This window comes from Chrysochloris asiatica, unplaced genomic scaffold, assembly GCF_000296735.1.
Source record: "Chrysochloris asiatica unplaced genomic scaffold, ChrAsi1.0 scaffold00088, whole genome shotgun sequence".
NCBI classification, from domain to species: Eukaryota; Metazoa; Chordata; class Mammalia; order Afrosoricida; family Chrysochloridae; genus Chrysochloris; species Chrysochloris asiatica.
Window position 1 is genome coordinate 11340918 of NW_006408606.1, and position 6144 is coordinate 11347061.

The window sequence follows — 6144 nt, forward strand, 5'->3', positions numbered from 1 at the left end:
AGTTCCTCTTACTTAGGAAATGCAAACTCAGCATATTTTAGGTTTTTGTGTTTGGGTAAAATTTGATCTTTGACTTGAAGGGATTTAGGAGATGTATGAAGGGATTTAAATGAAGAGATGCATTCCCTTTGTTTTGATGTGATGTGAGCTGAGAAATAAACTTTCCATGGAGTCTACTTAGGTAGGGAAGTTAGCATAGCATCTACTGCTCGTTAGCTCAGATTTTTTTTTTTTTAACCTTATTTCCCCTACTAACAAAAATTCTATTTTGGACTAAATTACTAGCATTATTGACATATGCTAGCATATTAACTAGCTTCCAGATGATTTTTCTTATTTTATTTGCTGAGTTCAGTCACTCAATAAGAGAGGCATAATATTCCCCTTGTCACAGATGATTACTCTGAGACAGAGAGCGACTTGGTGATTTCCCCAAGGTCTTACAACAATTAAATGGCAGAACCAGAATTCAAAATGGCCTGAACCAGGTCTTTTCAGTTCTCTGCACACTACACGTCTGCTTTCTAGATTGCCCGGGCAACTTGTACACCTCTAAGGATCTTTTGGTTCTTCATCAAATTACATTATAAGCATGTAGATTAAGAGACAACACTTTGATAATATGGAATATGTAAGTTACTGCCTGAGTTAAGAAAACTTGATGGTCTCTCTCATTTACACTACTACATGGGTAAAGAAAAATATACATTAAGTACATTAAAGGGTACAAGACTGGGCATGGATGATTGCTTTCATGTTTCAACACTTTAGATGTAGCTCAGTCTCTCTAATAAAGTTGATTATAAAAGTCATATGACCTCCCAAATAAATGGAATGAATATTTAAAAATCTATTTACAAAAATATGCTTAAGTAGCATGCAACATCTCACACTACCTCTGTTTCTATGCACTACTCTTGATTGAGTCCATATTTGGAGGGAAGAACAGAGTGATTTTTATCCCTAATTTAAGGGTCTCTGCCTCTTTTTCATTGCTGCTATCTTCTTCCCATCTCTCTGAGGACCTGAATGATATGAAATCCTTATCTAGGGTTATTGCTACCACACTATGATTTTTCTTTGTCTGGCTCAGATTCGTTTAGACCCCAATTACCCAACTTAAATGAATCGAAAATGTTTGCTATAATCCCTACTTTTCAATAATTTTCTAAATGATTCCCTTTGCCATGTTTTATATATATTTCACCTTGTCCAGACTTTGCTCCAAGAGAGAGAGGAACAGTTATACTCCCAGCCTTTGTGATTCAATACAAAAGAATGTTTTGTCAAATATACAAACTGTCACACAAACCCACACATACACCATATACACCACTCACATATACCACATACATCCATCCCACATACTCACACTTACCATATCTACTACACAAACAAACATACACACAAATGCCCCACAAATATACTACACACAGAGAGACACCTGTCTCTGTCTTCCCAATAAGACAGATCTCTAGTTTCACCACCTGTGACTGAGTAAATTTATTCAAACTGACAAATAATATGTTAGTAAGAATACTGGCAAACTCTACCTTCACCTTCATAAACAAGTAATAATATTAAAATCTCTGAGAGCCAGAATGAACAAACTTTGCCAATAAGTACTGAGTAACAAGAGGGTATTTACTTTCTTTCTTTCTTTCTTTTTTTTAGGGGACTGACTTTCTTTTAATGTTTCTATGAATGTCACTGATTTGTGTACTGTATTCAGAAGTTAAAATAATTTCTCTGTGATCTCTTTCTACTGTATTCAATTCCAATATCATAAAGAAGATCACAATGTATTAGGGTAATGAAATGCTGCTGTCATCAATTAAACCTAGTCCTCAAAGATACCCAATGTGCTTTACTTGTTACTAATAATTATTTATTTGCTGGAGAAATCTGTATTATTAGCTGATTTTCTTCAGTCTGCTTCTTACCTTTGTGGTTGTGCTTTGTTTGGTTTGCATTTGCATTTGCACATCCGTGGGCTCCCCTCCTCCTAACCTCCAGTCAACCACAGACACACACATGATGCTGGCAAGGGTGAGGCCCCCTCCACTCAGAGCGGACTCTGCAGGCAGGAAGGCTTGCTGTGCTGAAGCAGAAGAAAAATGGAAAAGAGAATCAAAAGGGAAAACATATCTCTTGATTTCTCCCCTCAAATCAATTTTACCTGGTATACTTTAAAAAAAAAAAAAAAAAAATCAAGTCAACACGTTGCATCTCATAGGAATGGCCAGGCTCTAAGAATGTTGTGGTAATGAGGAAAATCAATACAGAGTGGAAACAAGCCCCTGATTCTGATGTATTCATGCTGGAAGAGTATTTTAAGAGATATTGGTGCTGGTTAGTTAAACTGCTCAGTGTGTGGCTTCAAGCATGATGTGTGTTCTCAGGATTGGCTCGTTTTGCCACTATGAGAGAGGCTGAAGGACCTGGGTTAGGCTGAGTTGCTTTGCATTTGTCTCAAGGCGTTATGGATTAAATTATGTCCCCCATAAGTATGTGTTGTGGATATGACCCCACTTGAGAATAGGATTTGTTTGTTATGTTAATATAGCGTGTGTTTTAAGCCAATCACCTTTAAGATATAAAGAGTTAATTAGGCACAGAAGAGAAAGCACAAATATGAACTTCACTGAGGAACCAAAGAACAGAAGGTGAAACGAGACAAAGATAGTCTGCCACTACTGACAAAGAGAGAAAGCCTTCTGCTAGAGTCAGTGCCCTGCATTTGAACTTTAGCCTGCTAAGGTGTAAGATAAATTTCTGTCTGTAAAATCTACCCACTTGTGGTATTTCTGTACAGCAACACTAAGAAGCTAAGGACCATGTCTGAATGCTTAGCTTCTGAAAACCTTATGAATAGTGGCAGAACCTTCTATGATATATGTTACAAGGCATGCAAAATATTACTGGGGAAGAACTGCCTCATTAAAATAGAGTTGACCTTAAAGATATGGATGAGCAAAGCTTTCATTTGCTGATGGGCCATAACTCGTAATGAAAAGAAACAGTTGCAAACATCCATTAATAATCAGAACCAGAAATGCATAAAGTATGAATCTAGAAAAATTGGAAGTCGTCAAAAATGAAATGGGAGAAAACTGGGGACTCGCCCTCCAATGCTTGGCCTTGGCCTCAGCTGAAGCCCCGCGGCTGCCAAGTGACTGAAAGCTTGGAACAGCGGAGGAATTGGAGATGTTAGATTATTACCTACATGGCCTCCACCGGGTGCCTACCCAACCAGTTGTTAAAGCAAGAGTGATGATTCCTGTGACATTTTAAATAATTGAGTAGTGTAAAAATGGATCAAAGATAGTAAGTGATTTCTCGACTGAAGCTATAGATTCTTCATATCACCTGTCAGAAGCTCAATTCAGTCTTCAAGAAAAGGGCAGAAAACTGAAAAGAAATTCCAGGCTTTGAAACTGTCTACTTTCTCCTCCTTAACCCCTGTCTTTCAGCTTGTTTTAATTTTGCTCTGATTTATAGTGAAGACCAAAGAAATTGAAGATACATTTGAAAGCTTTAAACTAAGAAATTTACTTTAAAAACTGCTATTCTGTGAAAGTAAAAGTATATCAAGTTCTTGTCTGATTTTTTTTAAAAAAGGACATGACTTCTTATACCTAGATTTGTAAGAATAAGGCAAATATAGATACCTAACTACACACTGTTTTTAGCAATTGTGTGAGTAAGAATGAGATTTGTCTTTTAAGATCTTCGTTATGTGGATGTTTTGGCACCGGAGTTGACTGATTAGAAGATCTTTTAAATCACTTTAAAATTCTGTTTTCGGGCTATCACCTTGATGACCTCACTTGCCCCCTGAGCCTAGAAGTCTTTCTAGCTATGACCTTGTTATCAACAGTGTTTGCACTCACATTTTGCCATGCATTATCTATTTAAGCAGCAGCCATTCCTCAGGGAAGTTGAATGAGGTGAACATAGCCATAACTCTTTCCCCTTCCCCTTTTTTTTAAATATAACAAATACCTTTTTATGTTCCCTCTTCTCCCTCCCCCTTCTCCTGCTCTCTTTTGGGAAAGTGTCAGAAACTTGATAGTCTGAGATGAACAACTGAGGAGACTGAGAGAGTGATCCACACAGATCCTGACTTGTTTGTGCTTCATCACAAAAAGTGCTACTGGCCAGGCTACTTAGCACCCTTTTACCAAGATAATCTCTTGGGAGATCCAGCTGGCCGACTCAAGAAGCTTGGGCAATAGATTGCACTCTAGGATCTTGGCCATGAGGTTGGATGCCTCACCTTGCTGTAAAGAGACACTGGATCTAAATGGCACAGCATAACTTTCTTCCTGCTTGGTTAAATTTCTCAACACCACAGTCAGCTAAGTCACCTTTGAAAAGCAGAGCGAGCACCTATTCCAAGGAGAAGGTAGATTTGGAGTGAGCCATCATCCATATAATTCCTCTGGTGGCTTTTTAACAATGGACTCCTTTGAACTCCAGGAGATTCCTGGCATCAGCCTTCCCTGTCCCGACAGGATTCTGTGGACTCTGGAATTACTGGGAACCCATCTGGTTGGCATGGCTCTTCCCGGGGTCATGATGGCATGAGCTAGCATACCGGGGGAGACACAAGGAACAATCATCACTGGAATGGCAGCTTCTACTCGTGAGAAGGCTCTCTGCCTTTCAAGAAAAAACACCTAAAGAGATTAGTGAAGAAAAGAAAGAAGACAAGGCAAACAAGCTACAGTTTGAAGAAGAAAATTTTCCTTCTTTGCATCCAGGAGTTGGCAAACACAATCAGCCATGCAGACCTATTTGGACCACTTCTAGAGTGTGGGAAAACCCACCTAGTGCCAAGCAACCCTCCAAGACGCTGGTCATTTAAAAAGTTTCCGGAGAGGATCCTTGTTGCTTCCTTCTCTGCTGCATTAACTTCACCAGGATCTGTTCATACAAATGGGAACAATTCATCAACCATGGTTCCGAGTGTCTTATAAGAACCATATTACTAAGCCTGTACCACCTCCTTCCAAGCCCAGCATATCGAAAGCTAACAGAATGGAACACAAATCTGGATTCCTTTCCACTAGTCAGGAATCTGCTTTTACTAGTCCAATTACTGTTAACAAACCAATAGTACGGGCTGGTGTTAATGGTTCTAAACTCTCCAAAAGAGATTCCCTCCAGCAGAGATGATGACGTGGAGAAATGGAGCAGCTGGGGACTCTAGACCCAGAGAGGGAGTAGGGTTGTGTGCTGATGACCGGGGCCAGGCTTGTGGGGTATACCCTTTGGTTGGTTAATGATGTGTGGAAGGGATTGTAACCATGGCAATGTAACAATATACAATAGGATGAATGTAAAACTAATGTTCTCACATATAAACTATCACATAATTCACAATAAAACAGTTAAAAAGAGAGAGAGAGAGAGAGAGAGAGTCCCTTCAGCACCACCCCTCCAATTGAGATCAGTTCCTCTCATCTGACCAAGTTAACCCACCAAATTTCTGCCAGGAAGAATGAGTTTCTGAAGACTCTGAAGGATGACCAGAATGGAAACTTCTCAGAGAACAAAGACTGTAACAAACTGAAAGATCTGGAGAACAACAGTATGCCTGAACCAAAGGGAAATGGAGAGGAAAGCTGTGATCAGAATGGCCTTATTCTCCCCATAGTAGAAGAAGGAAAAGTCCTCTCACATTTTCTGGAAGCTGAGCACAGGTCATTAAAAGCAATGGTATGGCAGGAATATCCTGAAAATGATGAGAATTGCCTTCCCCTCACAGAAGATGAGCTCAAAGAGTTTCACATGCAGACAGAACAACTAAGAAGAAATGGCTTTGGAAAGAATGACTTCATACAAAGCCACAGCTCCATCCTCTTCTTTCCTTGGTGAAGCACTGGTAAAGCAGAGTTTGAGGACTCAGACACAGAAACCAGTAGCATTGAAACATCAAGCGACAATGATGCCTAGAAGAAGACATACAAATGCTACCCAGTAAACTCTGCCTGTGTGTTAGGGAATATACAAAAGAAACCCTTCTTTTCCTTTTCTTACGTTGTTGTTGACTACTTCGTGCACAAGGGAAATAATCATGTCCCAAAGAGAGAGCAATTGGCTTGTTTAGCTTTTTTTGTTGTTTTTCCTTGTTTTTTG

At 39.4% G+C, this 6144-nt stretch overlaps 1 pseudogene; it reads left to right on the plus strand.

Moving 5' to 3' along the window:
• Window positions 1–4306: 4306 nt before the first annotated feature.
• LOC102813696 lies at window positions 4307–5961 on the plus strand (annotated as a pseudogene).
• The last annotated feature ends 183 nt before the right edge of the window (window positions 5962–6144 follow it).